Source organism: Phocoena phocoena, chromosome 2 (genome assembly GCF_963924675.1).
Source record: "Phocoena phocoena chromosome 2, mPhoPho1.1, whole genome shotgun sequence".
In the NCBI taxonomy this organism is placed as follows: Eukaryota; Metazoa; Chordata; class Mammalia; order Artiodactyla; family Phocoenidae; genus Phocoena; species Phocoena phocoena.
Genome location: NC_089220.1, coordinates 62,696,070 through 62,713,015, shown reverse-complemented (window position 1 = coordinate 62,713,015; position 16,946 = coordinate 62,696,070). Strand labels below are relative to the sequence as shown.

At 36.9% G+C, this 16,946-nt stretch overlaps 1 protein-coding gene and 1 pseudogene across 4 annotated transcripts in view; one reads left to right on the top strand and one right to left on the bottom strand.

Moving 5' to 3' along the window:
• The window catches only part of RALGAPA1 (Ral GTPase activating protein catalytic subunit alpha 1), a 217,797-nt gene that overhangs the window by 182,715 nt on the left and 18,136 nt on the right, over positions 1–16,946 (bottom strand). The window lies entirely within an intron of this gene.
• LOC136143235 (lysine-rich nucleolar protein 1-like) lies at positions 7,075–8,079 on the top strand (annotated as a pseudogene).

Below are 16,946 nucleotides of genomic sequence, written 5' to 3'. Positions count from 1 at the left end.
AAGAGATTCAGCACCACCAAACCAGCTTTACAACAAATGCTAAAGCAACTTCTCTAGGCAGGAAACACGAGAGAAGGAAAAGACCTACAATAACAAACCCAAAACAATTAAGAATATGGTAATAGGAACATATATATCAATAATTACCTTAAATGTAAATGGATTAACTGCTCCAACCAAAAGACAGAGACTGGCTGAATGGATACAAAAACAAGACCCATATATACGCTGTCTACAAGAGACCCACTTCAGACCTAGAGACACATACAGACTGAAAGTGAGGTGATGGAAAAAAGATATTCCATGCAAATGGAAATGAAAAGAAAGGTGGAGTAGCAATTCTCATTATCAGACAAAATAGACTTTAAAACAATGATTATTACAAAAGACAAAGAAGGACACTACATAATGATCAAGGGATCAATCCAAGAAGAAGATACAATTGTAAATATCTATGAACCCAACACAGGAGCACCTCAATACATAAGGCAAATAAAACAGCCATAAAAGGGGAAATTGACAGTAACACAGTCACAGTAGGGGACTTTAACACCCCACTTTCACCAATGGACAGATCATCCAAAATGAAAATAAATAAGGAAACACAAGCTTTAAATGATACATTAAACAAGATGGACTTAATTGATATTTATAAGACATTCCATCCAAAAACAACAGAATACACTTTCCTCTCAAGTGCTCATGGAACATTCTCCAGGATACATCATAGCTTGGGTCACAAATCAAGCCTTGGTAAATTTAAGATTATTGAAATTGTATCAAGTATCTTTTCCAACCACAATGCTATGAGACTAGATATCAATTACAGAAAATATCTGTAAAAAATACCAACATATGGAGGCTAAACAATACACTACTTAATAACGAAGTGATCACTGAAGAAATCAAAGAGGAAATCAAAAAATACCTAGAAACAAATGACAATGAAAACATGATGACCGAAAACCTATGGGATGCAGCAAGAGCAGTTCCAAGAGGGAAGTTTAGAGCAGTACAATCCTACCTCAGGAAACAAGAAACATCTCAAATAAACAACCTAACATTACACCTAAAGCAATTAGAGAAAGAAGACCAAAAAAAACCCCAAAGTTAGCAGAAGGAAAGAAATCATAATGATCAGATCACAAATAAATGAAAAAGAAATGAAGGAAACAATAGCGAAGATCAATAAAACTAAAAGCTGGTTCTTTGAGAAGATAAACAAACTTGATAAACCATTAGCCAGACACATCAAGAAAAAAAGGGAGAAGACACAAATCAATAGGATTAGAAATGAAAAAGGAGAAGTAACAACTGACACTGCAGAAATACAAAGGATCATGAGAGATTACTACAAGCAACTCTATGCCAATAAAATGGACAACCTGGAAAGAATGGACAAATTCTTAGAAATGCACAACCTTCCGAGACTGAACCAGGAAGAAATGGAAAATATGAAGAGACTAATCACAAGCACTGAAATTGAAACTGTGATTAAAAATCTTCCAGCAAACAAAAGCCCAGGACCAGATGGCTTCACAGGCAAATTCTATCAAACATTTAGAGAAGAGCTAACACCTATCCTTCTCAAAGTCTTCCAAAATACAGCAGAGGGAGGAACACTCCCCAACTCATTCTACGAGGCCACCATCACCCTGATACGAAAACCAGACAAAGATATCACAAAGAAAGAAAACTACAGGCCAACAGCACTGATGAACATAGATGCAAAGATCCTCAACAAAATACTAGCAAACAGTATTCGACAGCAAGTTAAAAGGATCATACACCATGATCAAGTGGGATTTATCCCAGGAATGCAAGGATTCTTCAATATACGCAAATCAATCAATCAATGTGATACACCATATTAACAAATTGAAGGAGATAGACCATATGATCATCTCAAAAGATGCAGAGAAAGCTTTCGACACAATTCAACACCCATTTGTGATAAAAACCCTCCAGAGAGTAGGCATAGAGGAAACTTTCCTCAACATAATAAAGGCCATATATGACAAACCCACAGCCAGCATGGTCCTCAATGGTAAAAAACTGAAACCATTTCCACCAAGATCAGGAACAAGACAAGGTTGCCCACTCTCACCACTAATATTCAACATAGTTTTGTAAGTTTTAGCCACAGCAATCAGAGAAGAAAAAGAAATAAAAGGAATCCAAATTGGAAAAGAAGAAGTAAAGCTGTCACTGTTTGCAGATGACATGATCCTATACGTAGAGAATCCTAAAGATGCTACCAGAAAACTACTAGAGCTAATCAATGAATCTGGTAAAGTAGCAGGATACAAAATTAATGCACAGAAATCTTACATTCCTATACACTAATGATGAAAAATCTGAGAGAGAAATTAAGGAAACACTCCCATGTACCACTGCAACAAAAAGAAGCAAATACCTAGGAATAAACCTACCTAAGCAGACAAAAGACTTGTTTGTAGTAAACTATAAGACACTGATGAAAGAAATTAAAGATGATACAAACAGATGGAGAAATATACCAAGTTCTTGGATTGGAGGAATCAACATTTTGAAAATAACTATACTACCCAAAGCAGTCTACAGATTCAATGCAATCCCTATCAAACTACCAATGGCATTTTTCAAGAACTAGAACAAAAAATTTCACAATTTGCATGGAAACACAGAACACCCCGAATAGCCAAAGCAATCGAGAAAGAAAAATGGAGCTAGAGGAATTAGGCTCCCGGACTTCAGACTATACTACAAAGCTACAGTAAGCCAGACAGTATGGTATTGCCACAAAAACAGAAATATAGGTCAGTGGAACAGGACAGAAAGCCCAGAGATAAACCCACGCACATATGGTCACCTTATCTTTGATAAAGCAGGTGACAATATACAATGGAGAAAGGCAGCCTCTCCAATAAGTGGTGCTGGGAAAACTGGACAGCTACATGTAAAAGAATGAAATTAGAACACTCCCTAACACCATACACAAAAATAAACTCAAAATGAATTAAAGACCTAAATGTAAGACCAGACACTTTCAAAGTCTTAGAGGAAAACATAGGAAGAACACTATTTGACATAAATCACAGCAAGATCCTTTTTGACCCACTCTTAGAGAAATGGAAATGAAAACAAAAATAAACAAATGGGACCTAATGAAACTTAAAAGCTTTTGCACAGCAAAGGAAAACATAAACAAGATGAAGAAACAACCCTCAGAATGGGAGAAAATAGTTGCAAATGAAGCAACTGACAAAGGATTAATCTCCAAAATATACAAGCAGCTCATGCAGCTCAATATCAAAAAACAAACGACCTACTCCAAAAATAGGGAGAAGACCTAAAAAGACATTTCTCCAAAGAAGATATACAGATTGCCAACAAACATATAAAAGGATGCTTAACATCAGTGAGCAGTAGAGAAATGCAAATCAAAACTACAATGCGGTATCACCTCACACCAGTCAGGATGGCCATCATCCAAAAGTCTACAAGCAATAAATGCTGGAAAAGGTGTGGAGAAAAGGGAACCCTCTTGCACTGTTGCTGGGAATGTAAATTGATATAGCCACTATGGAGAACAGTATAGAGGCTCCTTAAAAAACCAAAAATAGAACTACCAGACGACCCAGCAATCCCACTAGTGGGCATATACCTTTAGAAAACCATAATTCAAAGAGTTATGTACCACAATGTTCACTGCAGCACTATTTACAATAGTCAGAACATGGAAGCAACCTAAGTGGCCATGACAGATGAATGGATAAAGAAGATGTGGCACATGTATGCAATGGAACATCAGGCATAAAAAGAAGCGAAATTGAGTTATCCGTAGTGAGATGGATGGACCTAGAGTTTGTCATACAGAGTGAAGTCAGTCAGAAAGAGAAAAATAAAATACCGTATGCTAACACATATATATGGAATCTAAAAAAGAAAAAAAAATAGTTCTAAGAACCTAGGGGCAGGACGAGAATAAAGACGCAGACATAGAGAATGGACTTGAGGACACGGGGAGGGGGAAGGGTAAGCTGGGACGAATTGAGAGGTTGGCATGGACATATATACACTAACAAATGTAAAACAGATAGCTAGTGGGAAGCATCCACATAGTACAGGGAGATCAGCTCAGTGCTTTGTGACCACCTAAAGGGGTGGGAAAGGGAGGATGGGAGGGAGATGCAAGAGGGAGGGGATACAGGGACATATGTATACATACAGCTGATTCCCTTTGTTATACAGCAGAAACTAACACACCATTGTAAAGCAATTATACTCCAATAAAGATGTTAAAAGAAGAGAAAAAGGTAGAGGAAACAGATGAAATTAATTTGAATATATTATATTTAACCAATATATCAAAAATATTATTTCAATATATAATAAAAATAAATATTATTAGTGACAAAAAAAACCTTAAACATAAAGTAAAATAAAAATTATTCTCTTGCCTTCAAAGATTCGACATAGGCACAGAGGAAATGAGGAGATACAGTGAAAAAGATAATCTTATAAACAAAGATACAATGTCTGATTTAAGAGCAAAATCAATTCTGTTTTATCAAACATACCGGAAGCATAGAGACATAAAGATAAGGCAAACAGTTATAATCACTTATGTTTAGTTAATAGTTTACATTTGCATACATAGCACTTTTACAGTTAAACAAACATCTTATTCATTCTCCACGAATATATATATGTATATATATATATATATATATATATATATATACATATATATATATATTTTTTTTTTTGGTACGCGGGCCTCTCACTGTTGTGGCCTCTCCCGTCGCGGAGCGCAGGCTCTGGACGCGCAGGCTCAGAGGCCATGGCTCACAGGCCTAGCTGCTCCGTGGCATGTGGGATCCTCACGGACCAGGGCATGAACCCGTGTCCCCTACATCAGCAGGCAGACTCTCAACCACTGCGCCACCAGGGAAGCCCTCCACGAATATATTTTTGAAATAGGTATATTATTTCCACTTTCTGAGGAAATTAAGCCTGAGAGACGTTAGGTAACAAGGCCAGGTCACACAAAGCTATTAAACAGTTCCATATCAGCTTTTCTGATCCCTCAATCAACACCACCATTATTAGCTACACTTCAGGTGGTACGCCAAAGCATAATATAACCTTGCGGCCAATTTTAATCAAATTCATTCTGAAAGAACGGTATTTTTAAAGAATTATTTGAAAGCTACACAGTCTTGTAGAGGCTGAGATAGATACTCTGAAGTTTTAGGATAGTGAAAATTTTTAGTTTGATACTTCATGATTTCTTGCCTGAATTTTATTAGTAGCCTCCTACCTAATCTCTCATCATTTGAAGGCCACTTTTTATCCGTCCTCCACATATTGCTACCAGAATAATTTACCAAACCTGAGTCCAACTACCGGTATCAATAATCAGCTTAAAATACTTAAGGCATTTCCCACTGTAAACAGGATAAGCCTGGGTTCCTTCACATGATATACAAGTCCTATTTTTCTTCCCTAACTTCCTAATATCTGTCCACTACCCACTATACAGTAAGGGACTAAATAAATTATGATACATCCATACAAATGAATAGGCAGCCACTAAAAATATTCATAAAAGAACATTTTAATAAAACTGAAAAACATTAAGTATTTATAGTTTAAAAAGCAAGTTATAAGTAGGTAATATCAGCGAGTTAGTGGAATAAGAAACTCTGAAAATCTTTTCCTCCATTAAAAACAGCTAAACAAAAGCAAAAACAGTAAAAATCAACCTTTTCGTAGACCTGGAAATTAATTAAAGGCTCGCAACAATCAAGCACATTTTTTCAAGAAAAATGGATGAATCTCAATTAGAACAGTTACCTCTGTGGCATTTCAAACTTACTGTGTTCCCATTCCCCATCCTCATCTCCTTAGCAGCCTTAAAAACCAACAGCCCAGGATCACAGTGAGAAACAGCAGCCTATGGGTCACTGGAGAAGTCAGAACAGAATTGGAGTTCGTTCAAAGCTTCACTCTAAGAGAAATGTCATTATTTGACTTATCTAGCTGCTCCTTCAAAAATCCAGCTTGCAAAGCTTGTCTTTATTTGAGTAACTCAGAACTCACACACTGCAACAGCTTTTCCCCTGGAGACGTTTGTGGAAAACAATCAGTGGCAATTATTTAACACCACAGCTGCCTGAGGCAGCAATCACTGATGAGGCAAACAACTAACCAAAAAAAAAACTTAAAAGGAAAAATATAGAGAATGTGCTATCCACAGGGAACTTTAAAGAGCTACAACATATTAAGGGGAGTATAGAAAGCCATGGCCTGAGCTGCAAGCATACTAAGGCAAGTCTGGAAAAAGATTTAAACTTTCACCTGTCTGATCTTGAGGTTACACAAGAAAGCTGTGAAGGCTAAAAAAGTATTGTAAACTGTTTCTTGAATACTGACATTATGTCCCAATACACACAGAGAGCTCCTTGGCAAAGACTAGGACACTTACTGACTCCAGGCTTGTAAGGAAGTATCCGTGCAGTCATTAGCTGACCACTAAGTTGAACGAGTAAAGAATGCGGTGGTCACATAGGAGAAAGAAAATACACTGCACATAGTTCAGGAAAGTCATTAAAGAATCACACAGCAACAATAACAACAGAAACAACAAACCCTGGGGGAGAGGGAGAAAGTGGTTTCCAGAGTTGCTGTATTATTTAAAATGTCAGTTTTTCAACAAAATTATAAGACACACAAAGAAACAAGAAAGTATGCCCCTGCTGCGCCACAACTAAGCCCGTGCACCACAACTGCTGAGCCTGCGCTCTACAGCCTGCGAGCCACAACCACTGAGCCCACATGCCACAACTATTGAAGCCACATACCTAGAGCCTGGGCTCCGCAGCAAAGAGAAGCCACTGCAACAAGAAGCCCATGCACTGCAACAAAGAGGAGCCCCCACTCATCGCAACTAGAGAAAGCCTGTGTGCAGCAATGAAGACCCAAAGCAGCCAAAAATAAATAAGTAAATATAAATAAATTAAAAAAAAAAAAAAAAAGGAAAGTATGCCCCAGCTCTCATGTGGAGGCAGGGAAGTTTGACCTTTGGGAATGATCACTAAAACTCACAAAGGAGACCTGGGCCTTGGGCTCCCAGAGAAAAAGAAGAAGAAAAAGAAGGTAGTCAAAGAACCAGAGACTCAATACTAGGTTTTAAATAGCGACAATTATTTCACAGAGGTTTGTCCCACAAGAGCCATACCACCCTCGAAGAATGTGGTCCAAGAGCAGGCACCCAAAATGCCTCTAGTGAAGAAAAAGAATGGTCATAGCCCTGTGAGGAGCCCCTAGAACCTGAGGCCACGTTACATGCTGGACGGACTGAGCCGTCACCCAGCCCCAGGAAGCAGGCACTTGGTCCATCCAAGTCACTCAGTGGGAAGAAGAGGAAGTCCATGTCCCCTGGCTTGAGGGTGAAGACCTCCCCAGACCCCAAGCAGGTCAAGGAGGTAACCAGAGCTGGCAAGAAGCTCAAAAAACACAAGAAGGAGAAAAAGGCCCAGGAAGCTACAGCCTTCTCAGCCAGGGACCCTTGGTTCTGAGAGGCCAGGGATGCTTTGTACACTTGCTCAGTTGGGAAACGTGGCATCTGGAAGCAGGCAGCCTCGTGACAGAAACAGAAGTAGGGGAGCCCCAAGGAACACAACGTGAAGATGAAGCAACATGAAGATGAAGGAGAAAAAGAAAATCCACCAGGAGGGAGATACCCCTCCTGGGGCACCCTGAGTTCTCCAGGTCCGGGTTGAGCAGCCCTAGGAAAGCAAGTAAAAAGAAGCCAGTCAAAGTTGAAGCTCCAGAATACATCCCAATAGGAGATGGCCCCAAGGCTTCTGTGAAGAAGAAAATGAAGTCCAAGAAAAAAGGCAGAGCAGGCAGACATTGAGGAGCCAGCTCTGAAGAGGAAGAAGAGGCAGCAGAGTAGGAGGAGAACCTTGGGATGAGGAGCACAACACGGACTTGGAGGTGGTGTTGGAAAAGAAAGGCAACAAGGACAAGGCACACATAGGCCAGGTGCAGCCTGGTCCTCATCCCTCCAGTGCATCTTCCCTCCCCTAGATGCACACTCGCCTCCTGCCAAGCCACAAGATCCTGGTCCCAGAGGCCTTAGGGACTCCAAAGACTACCAGGCTAGCCTCTGCCACACCTCCAGCGGCAGGGAGCCCGTGGTCTCCAACACTTCATGCCACGACTTTGGCTGAGGGGCTTTCTGGTCCTTCAGAATCCCAGGCTGAGGCTGTCCTCCTCGTAAATGCTGCAGGGGGAGAAGAGGACACGTGCTCTGCCTGACCCACACGTGACCACCTCCTCGCCTCCATTCAGGAGCATTTTTTTTTGCCTTTCGCAGCTTTATTTAAATATAATTGACATACAATAATCTGCACATATTTAAGGTGAACAATTTGATGAGTTCTGACATATGTATGCATCCAGGAAACCAGCAACGATTAAGGTAATGAACATACCCATGATTTGCAAAAGTTTCCTTGTACCCCTTTGTAATCCATCCCTTCCTTCCCCATCCCCAGATAACCACTACTACTCTGTCACTATGAATTAGCTTGCATTTTCTAGAATTTGTATATAATTGGGATTATAGAGTATTTACTCTTTTTTTTTTTTTGCGGTACGCGGGCCTCTCACTGCTGTGGCCTCTCCCATTGCAGAGCACAGGCTCCGGACGCGCAGGCTCAGCGGCCATGGCTCACGGGCCCAGCCGCTCCGCAGCATGTGGGATCTTCCCAGACAGGGGCACAAACCCATGTCCCCTGCATCGGTAGGTGGACCCTCAACCACTGCACCACCAGGGAAGCCCTACTGTGTTTTAAACTGGCTTCTTTCACTTAGCATAATCATTTTGAGATTTATCTATATTGTTGCATGTATCAATAATTTGTTCCTTGTTATCAGCTGTCCAATATTTCTAGCATTGTTTGTTTTGATGTTAAAAACATTTTCAATTCTCAGTTGAATTGCCTAGGCACCTTTGTAAAAAATCAACTGACTATGACCAAAACAAAACAAAAGCATGCCCCATGTACAGGAGAAAGATCAGTCAATAGAAACTGTCCCTGAGGAAGAACAAACATTAGATCTACTAGGCAAACACTATCATCTGTTTTAAATATGTTCCAAAAGTAAAGGAAACCATGTCTAAAGAACTAAAAGAAAGTGTGAGAATGGCACCTCACCAAGGAAAGGATATCAATAATGAGGTAGAAATTATGTTTAAAAAAAAAGAGTTTAGGGCTTCCCTGGTGGCACAGTGGTTGAGAGTCCACCTGCCGATGCAGGGGACACGGGTTCATGCCCCGGTCCGTGAGGATCCCACATGCCACGGAGCGGCTGGGCCCGTGAGCCATGGCCGCTGAGCCTGCGTGTCCAGAGCCTGTGCTCCGCGACGGGAGAGGCCACAACCGTGAGAGGCCTGCGTACCGCAAAAAAAAAGAGTTTAACAGTACAATACAAAATGAAAAGTTCACTAAAAGCTCAACAGCACATCTGAACTGGCAAAATAAAAAATTAGCAAACTCAAAAGACATTAGGTTAGTTGAGATTATCCAGTCTCATGAACAGAATTTAAAAATAATGAAGAAAAATGAACAGAGCCTCAGAGACTTCTGAGTCACCATCAAATGCAGCAATACACATACAACAGGAGACCCAGGAGAGAAAAGAGAAAAAGAGACAGAAAAATTTCAAGAAATAATGGCTGAAATTTTTCCAAATTTCATGAAAAACATTTATGTGGACATTTAAGAAACTCAATAAATTAGAAGTAGAATAAACTCAGAGACCCGTATCTAAGCACATCATAACAAAACTGTCAAAAGATAACAACAAAAAGAATCTTGAGAGCACCAAGAGAGAAGCAACACATCACTTAACAAGAAAGTCTCACTAAGAAAAATATCTGATTTGTCATCAGAAAACAGGAAGGCCAGAAGTCACTGAGATGACATAGTCAATGAGCTTAAAGAAAACACCTGGCAACCAGGAATTCTATACCCAGCAAAACTGTCCTCAAAAATTAACACAAAATTAAGGCATCCCTAGGTACACCAAAACTGAGAGAATTTGTTGCTAATAGGTCTGCCCTATAAAAATTACTAAAGTGAGTCCATCAAGATGAAATGAAAGGATTCTAGATAGTAACTCAAATCCACTGTAAAAAACACTTTGACCTGTAAATGAAAAAACAACATACCAAATATATGGCATCTCACTAAAACAGTGCTTAGAGGTAAATTTATAGCTTTAATAAACACCTCGATGCAGGTCTCAAAATCAATAACCTAACGTTCCACTTTAAAAAACTAGAAAACAAAAAGCAAAAGCATGTGGAAGAAAGGAAATAATAAAGATTAGAATGGAGATAAGTAAAAATAGAGAAAAGAAAAACAATACCAAGAAATCAATGAAACCAAAATTAGTTCTTCGAAAAGATAACAACATTGACAAATCTTTGGCTAGACTATCCAATATAAAGAGAGATATGATTCAAATTACTAATCTGGAAAAGAGAACATTACTACCAATCTTACAGTAATAGAAAATATCTTAAGGGGATACTATGAGCATTTGTTGTTAGCAAGTTAGGTAACCTATATGGAATGGACAAATTCAAAGAAAAGACATAAAATGAACTACCAAAACTGACCCAAGAAGAAATAGAAAATCTGAATAGATCTATAAAAATTAAAAGAAGGACTGAGTAATAAAGAAAACTGACCTCAAAGAGAAGTCCAGGCCCAAATGGCTTCATAGGTGAATTTTATCAACTCTTCCAAACAATAAAGAAGAGAACACTTTCAAACTGTATCAGTGAGGCCAGTATTACCCTCATTCCAAAATCAGACAAAAACATTACAAGAAAAGAAAACTACCGACCCATATTCCTTATGAATAAAGACACAAAAATCCTCAACAGAATACTAGAAAACTGAATATGGCAATATATTAAAAGAATTATACATCATGACCAAGTGGGATTTATCCCAGAATGCAAGATCAGTTCAACATACAAAAATCAATCAATGCAATACACAATATTAGGTCAAAACCTACGTGATAGTCTCAACAGACACAGAAAAAGTACTTGACGATAGTCAACATCCCTTAATGATAAAGAAACTCAAAAAGTTAGGAATAAGAAGTAATGTCCTCAAACTGATGAAGGGCATCTATGAAAAACCCACACCTAACTTCATACTGACTGGTAAAAGACCAAAAGTTCTACCCTTAAAAACATGAACAAGACAAGGATGTCTGCTTTTGCCACTTTTATTCAACACTGTACAGGAAGTTCTAGCCAAAGAAATTAGACATGAAAATAAATAAAAACCATATACACTATAAAGTGAGAAGCATTACATCTCTATTCACAAATGGTATGATTTTGTATATAAAAAATTCTAAGGAATACACACACAGAAATCTATAAAAGTTAATAAACAAGTTCAGCTAGGTTGAAGGATACAAGATGAATATACAAAATCAATTGCCTTTTTACCCACCACCAATGAATAATTCAAAGTGAAATTAAGGAAACAACTTCATTTACAAAGCATGAAAAGAATAAAATACTTGGAAATAAATCTAACAAAAGAAATGTAACATTTGTACCCTGAAAACTATAAAACATCAGTGAAAGACACTAAAGAAGATCTAAACTAACTGAAAGACATTCTATGTTCATAGATAGCAAGACACAATATTGTTAAGATAGCAATATTCTCCCAAATATATCTAAAGATTAAATGCAACCTCTATCAAAATCCCAAGTGGCTCTTTTGCAGAAATTGAAAAGCTGATCCTAAAATTCATAGGAAAACACAGGGGACCCAGAATAATCAAAACAATCTTGAAAAAGAAGAACATCAAAAGGTACCAGCTTCCAGTTATAAAATAAATAAGTCATGGGGAATGTACAGCATGTGTGACTACAGTTAATACTGTATTACATATTTGAGAAGTGCTAAGAATAGATCTTAAAAGTTGTCACCACAAGAAAAGAAAAATGTTGTAATTATGTATCTGGTGACAAACATCAACTATACAAATATCAAATCATGTTGTACACCTGAAACTAACATAATGTTATGTATCAATAATACCATAATACGTCAACTGAAAAAAAAAGAAGAAAAAGAAGAACAAAGCTGGAGAACTGACACTTTCCAGTTGCTAAGCTTACTACAAATTACAGTGATCAAGATAGGGTGGTGCTGCTATAAGGATAAACATACAGATGAGTGGAATAAAGTTGAGAGTCCAGAAATAAACTCTTACACTGATGGTCAAATGATTTTAAACAAGGGTATTAAGACAACTCAACAGGGGAAAAACAGTTTTTTCAACAAATGGTGCTGTGACAACTGAATATCAATATGCAAAAGAATGAAGCAGGATCACTACCTCATACCATATACAAAAATTAACTCAAAATGGACCAAAGCCCTAAATGTAAAAGCTAAAACTATAAAACTCTTAGAAGAAAACATGATCTTGGACTAGTCAACTGTTTCTTAGATATGACACCAAACTCACAAGAAACAATAAAAAATAAACTGGACTTCATCAAAACTCAGAATTGTTTTGCCTTAAAGGGCACTATAAAAAAAGTGAAAAGACAATCTACAGAATAAGAGAAAATATTTGCAAATTGTATATCTGACAAAAGAAACAATAACCCAATTAAAAATAGGCAAAGGATTTGAATAGACATTTCTCCAAAGGAGGTATACAAATGGTTAATAAGCACACGAAAAGATACTCAACCTCATTAGCCATCAGGGAAATGCAAATCAAAATCAAAATGTGGTACCACTACCCATCCACTATGATGACTATACCCAGAAAGACAGACAGTAACAAGTGTTCGGAAATTACAATACCTTCATACATTGCTGGTGGAATATAAATTATGCAGCTACTTTGGAAATGGTTTGGCAATTCCTCAAACAGGTAAATATGGAATTAACATATTACCCAGCAATTCAACTCCTACAACAGTATATACCCAAGAATTGAAAACATATGACCACACAAATGTTCATATCATTATTCATAACAGTAAAAAAGTGGAAACAACCCAAATGGCCATCAACTGATGAAGAGATAAATAAAATATGGTATATCCATAGTTATTATTAAGCCATAAAAAGGAATGAAATACTGTTACATGCTAAAACATTGATGAACCTTGAAAACATCATTAAGTGAAAGAAGCCAGACACAAAAACCACATATTTTGTGATTCCATTTATATGAAACATCTAGAGTGGTCAAATACATAGAGATAGAAGTAAATTAATGGTTGCCAGGGTTAGAGAGTAAGGGGAAATGGGGAGTGACTACTAATGGGTGTAGGTTTCTGTTTTACTGATCTATCTCTTTTAGCCAGCCTAATATTCAACTCCTTGACATCCCGATTTGTGAGATCTGCCAGACCCTATTTGACTAACTAAATCTGAAAGCTAGAACTTCTTGGCTAGTCTGAAAAGAATTAATATGAAAAGAAATAGAATTAATGGAAATCAGACTGAAAAAATATTTTTTCCTAAATCTAGAAATTGCAAACTGTTATATCACCAATTAGAGATGTTTACTTCAAGCAAATGTACTACCTTCACTTTTACAGAGCCAAAGATTAGCCAGCTCCTAGTATACAACTATTATATAAAATAATGTCTTCTTTGTTTTTTTAATTGAGTAGTCAGACAATAGGAAAGCAATCAAAATACAGTACTACTAATGTTCTGGATTCAGTTCTATACCTCCAAAATAGAAAATAGTTTCTCAATTCATATCCCTAAACTCAAAGGCATCCTTCTGAATACTGAAAATAGTTAAACATATGCATATTTTAAAATGAGTAAGGGGAAGTAAATACTATTACACTAGGAAAAGAAAATATACTTTAAAACAACAGAGGATAAAAGCAGAATGAGTTAGAATGGGAGAAGTTAATTTTAAACACTGTATAGACCATGCTTCTCAAATTATCTATAAAGGGACAGTTTTTTAAAAATTTTTAAATTCCAATTCAACACAAACCAAAGCTTACAATAAATTACTAGAAAATAAAGTGAAAAGCACCTAGAATGGTCTATACTCTATTCAACAAGACAAGTCCTTAATCACATGATTGGATGTCACAGCATTATCAAATTGAGATAAGCTTCTCAACACCTCAATTTCTGCACTTAACATGTTACAGACCTGTAATAAACAGCCGGTTAACTAGCACCAGTCTGCAGGCTACATTTTGAGTAAGAGTAGTACTGACTGGGAAGGAATGATGCAGAGGTTTTGATGTATAGACTGAGTAGCCTTGATACTGGTAAGGGAGGTGAGAAATCTGTTCCTGCAATGAATTCACCAATAAAACATGATTTCAAAAGGTAGAATGATATAGTCAGAGAAGTGGCATAATCTCTACTTCCTAAATTCTCATTAAAACCTGGTTACCAAATCTCATAAATCATCTCCCCACATTATCTCCCACATACTCAATCCTTTCTATTCACCTTGCCATTAAATCGTAATTTCTAGGGTGAGGCCTGGTATTTTTTTTTTTTAAAAGCTTGGAAGACCACTGCCTTCAACATTCCTGCATTCATAGCTGTGCTCTTATCATTCACCTTCCCCCAAACTGCTCTTCTTTTACTTCTATCTACTGAAATTCTAATAATCTTTCAAGGTACACCTCAAACGACCCAGCTTCATGAAGCTTTCTCCAAGGCCTCTCATTTATATATGATCCTCTGTCTTTAACACTCATAACATGTTTCATATTTGACATGACTCTCTTACTATACCATCAACTTCTTCATTCCTTTGCAGTTGCCCAAAACCTAGCAAAGCACTATATATAGTTAGTTATTCAAATGGTTGCTCAGATCTATTATTTTCAGATTTTTAAAGAAATCAACAGAAGCAAAGATGAATACTTATTTTTCTTAAAGACAATTTTCAGATTTTCAAAGAAATAAATGGAAGCAAAGATGAATAATCATTTTTCTTAAAGACAATTTACAAGAAATGGCATGATTACAAGAAGCAGCTTACAGTAACAACCAACTTGCCTCTAGAAGGCCCTAAGGACAACTGATGGGAAAAAAAAAAACAGACTGGGAACCTTGAAGCTACTGATTTAAAAAAATTCAGACAACGACAACAAATTTTTGGTAACACAAATACACCTTTTACTAGCTATGCTACTTTAGTTTGGGGCGGTGAAGCAAAGAATAATTTTGCTAAGTGATGCAATTTAAAGATTTCTTTATGTTTATGCAAAATAAAATACCAATAATGAATTTCATTTCCTTTCATTCGTTCAATTCTTTACTTTCCCAAAATATAACTTTTAAATAAGTCTCTCTCTAACTTACCCATTTTTAATAGGTTAAAGACTGAAAATAAAGTACAGAATCTAGACCATTATCAAGTTATTCAGAGGTCTGTACTCTATTTTTTAAAAAAAAACTTTGCTTGACTTTGAATAGGTCATAATATTTGATTCAATTTTATCACCTTTAAGATTCCAATTAAAATTTGAATGTTTTAAATTCTTCCATAAATTCTGTGCTTCAAATGCATTTTTTTCATGTAATCTTCCAATAATACCTGAGATGTTACTATTTTAATTTTACAGACAGGCAAAGTATCTATAAAGTGTTAAGTAGATAATACAGTTGAGATCAGAACACAGATATTATGACTTTCCCCACTATATCACCCTGCTTACGAGCCATTTAATACTCAAGTTTCCGTGGGGATCAATTACTATTTGCCACACTGGTCTGTTGAAAAAATTAAGTCAGGTAACACATGTGAAATGCTTGGTCCAGAACCTGTCACATATAAATGTTCAAAAATATTAACTCTTATTTCCAATATATGACAGCTGCTTCTATAAAAATGTTTATTCTTTAAAAACTTCCCAAAGATAATGAAGAGATGGAACCATTATTTATTAAGTAATTATTAGAATGCTAACAATTCCTGAGAATCATAATGTTCAACTAAAGGAATATACCTAAATTCTAAAATCAACCCCCAAATAATATTTAGATTAGTTCAACTTTTTCACTATTCTAAACAACACTGCAGTGATCCTACACACTCATCCACTTACTTCCTTAGAAAAAATACTAAGAGGGACTTCCCTGGTGGCGCAGTGGTTAAGAATCTGCCTGCCAATGCAGGGGACACGGGTTCAAGCCCTGGTCCAGCGAGATCCCACATGCCGCAGAGCAACTAAGCCCGTGTGCCACAACTACTGAGCTCACATGCCACAACTACTGAAGCCCACGCACCTAGAGCCCATGCTCTGCAACAAGAGAAGCCACCGCAATGAGAAACCTGTGGACTGCAACGAAGAGTAATCCCCGCTCACCACAACTAGAGAAAGCCTGCACAAAGACCCAACGCAGCCAAAAATAAAATAAATAAATTTATCAAAAAAAAAAAGAAAAAATACTAAGAAATGGAAGTGCTGGTTTCAAAGCATATACATATGTACATTTAAATTTTTGACTGTTAACAAACTGCCCTCTAATTTAGATTCAGCCAGTAATGTATGAGAGAATCTCTTTCCATATTTCATAAATTTTTAACAGTCCATAAATTAAGGAAATTAACTTCTTTAAATGTTGCAAGTGTTTCTTGCAACGTTTGTTCTGTTCGTCTTTTATCTCTGTTAATGATGGGTTTTACTATTAGAAATTTAAAATGTTTTATAAAGGCAAATTTACCAATCATTTTCATGACAATTTCTAACTTTGCTGTGAGTTTTAAGAGTTGTCTTCCTTATCCCAATATTTCAAATATATTTGCTTAATTTGCCTTCCATTTTATACTGAAGAATCAAAATAATGTAGAACAAATTCTGTTATAAGATATAAAGTAGTGATCTATAA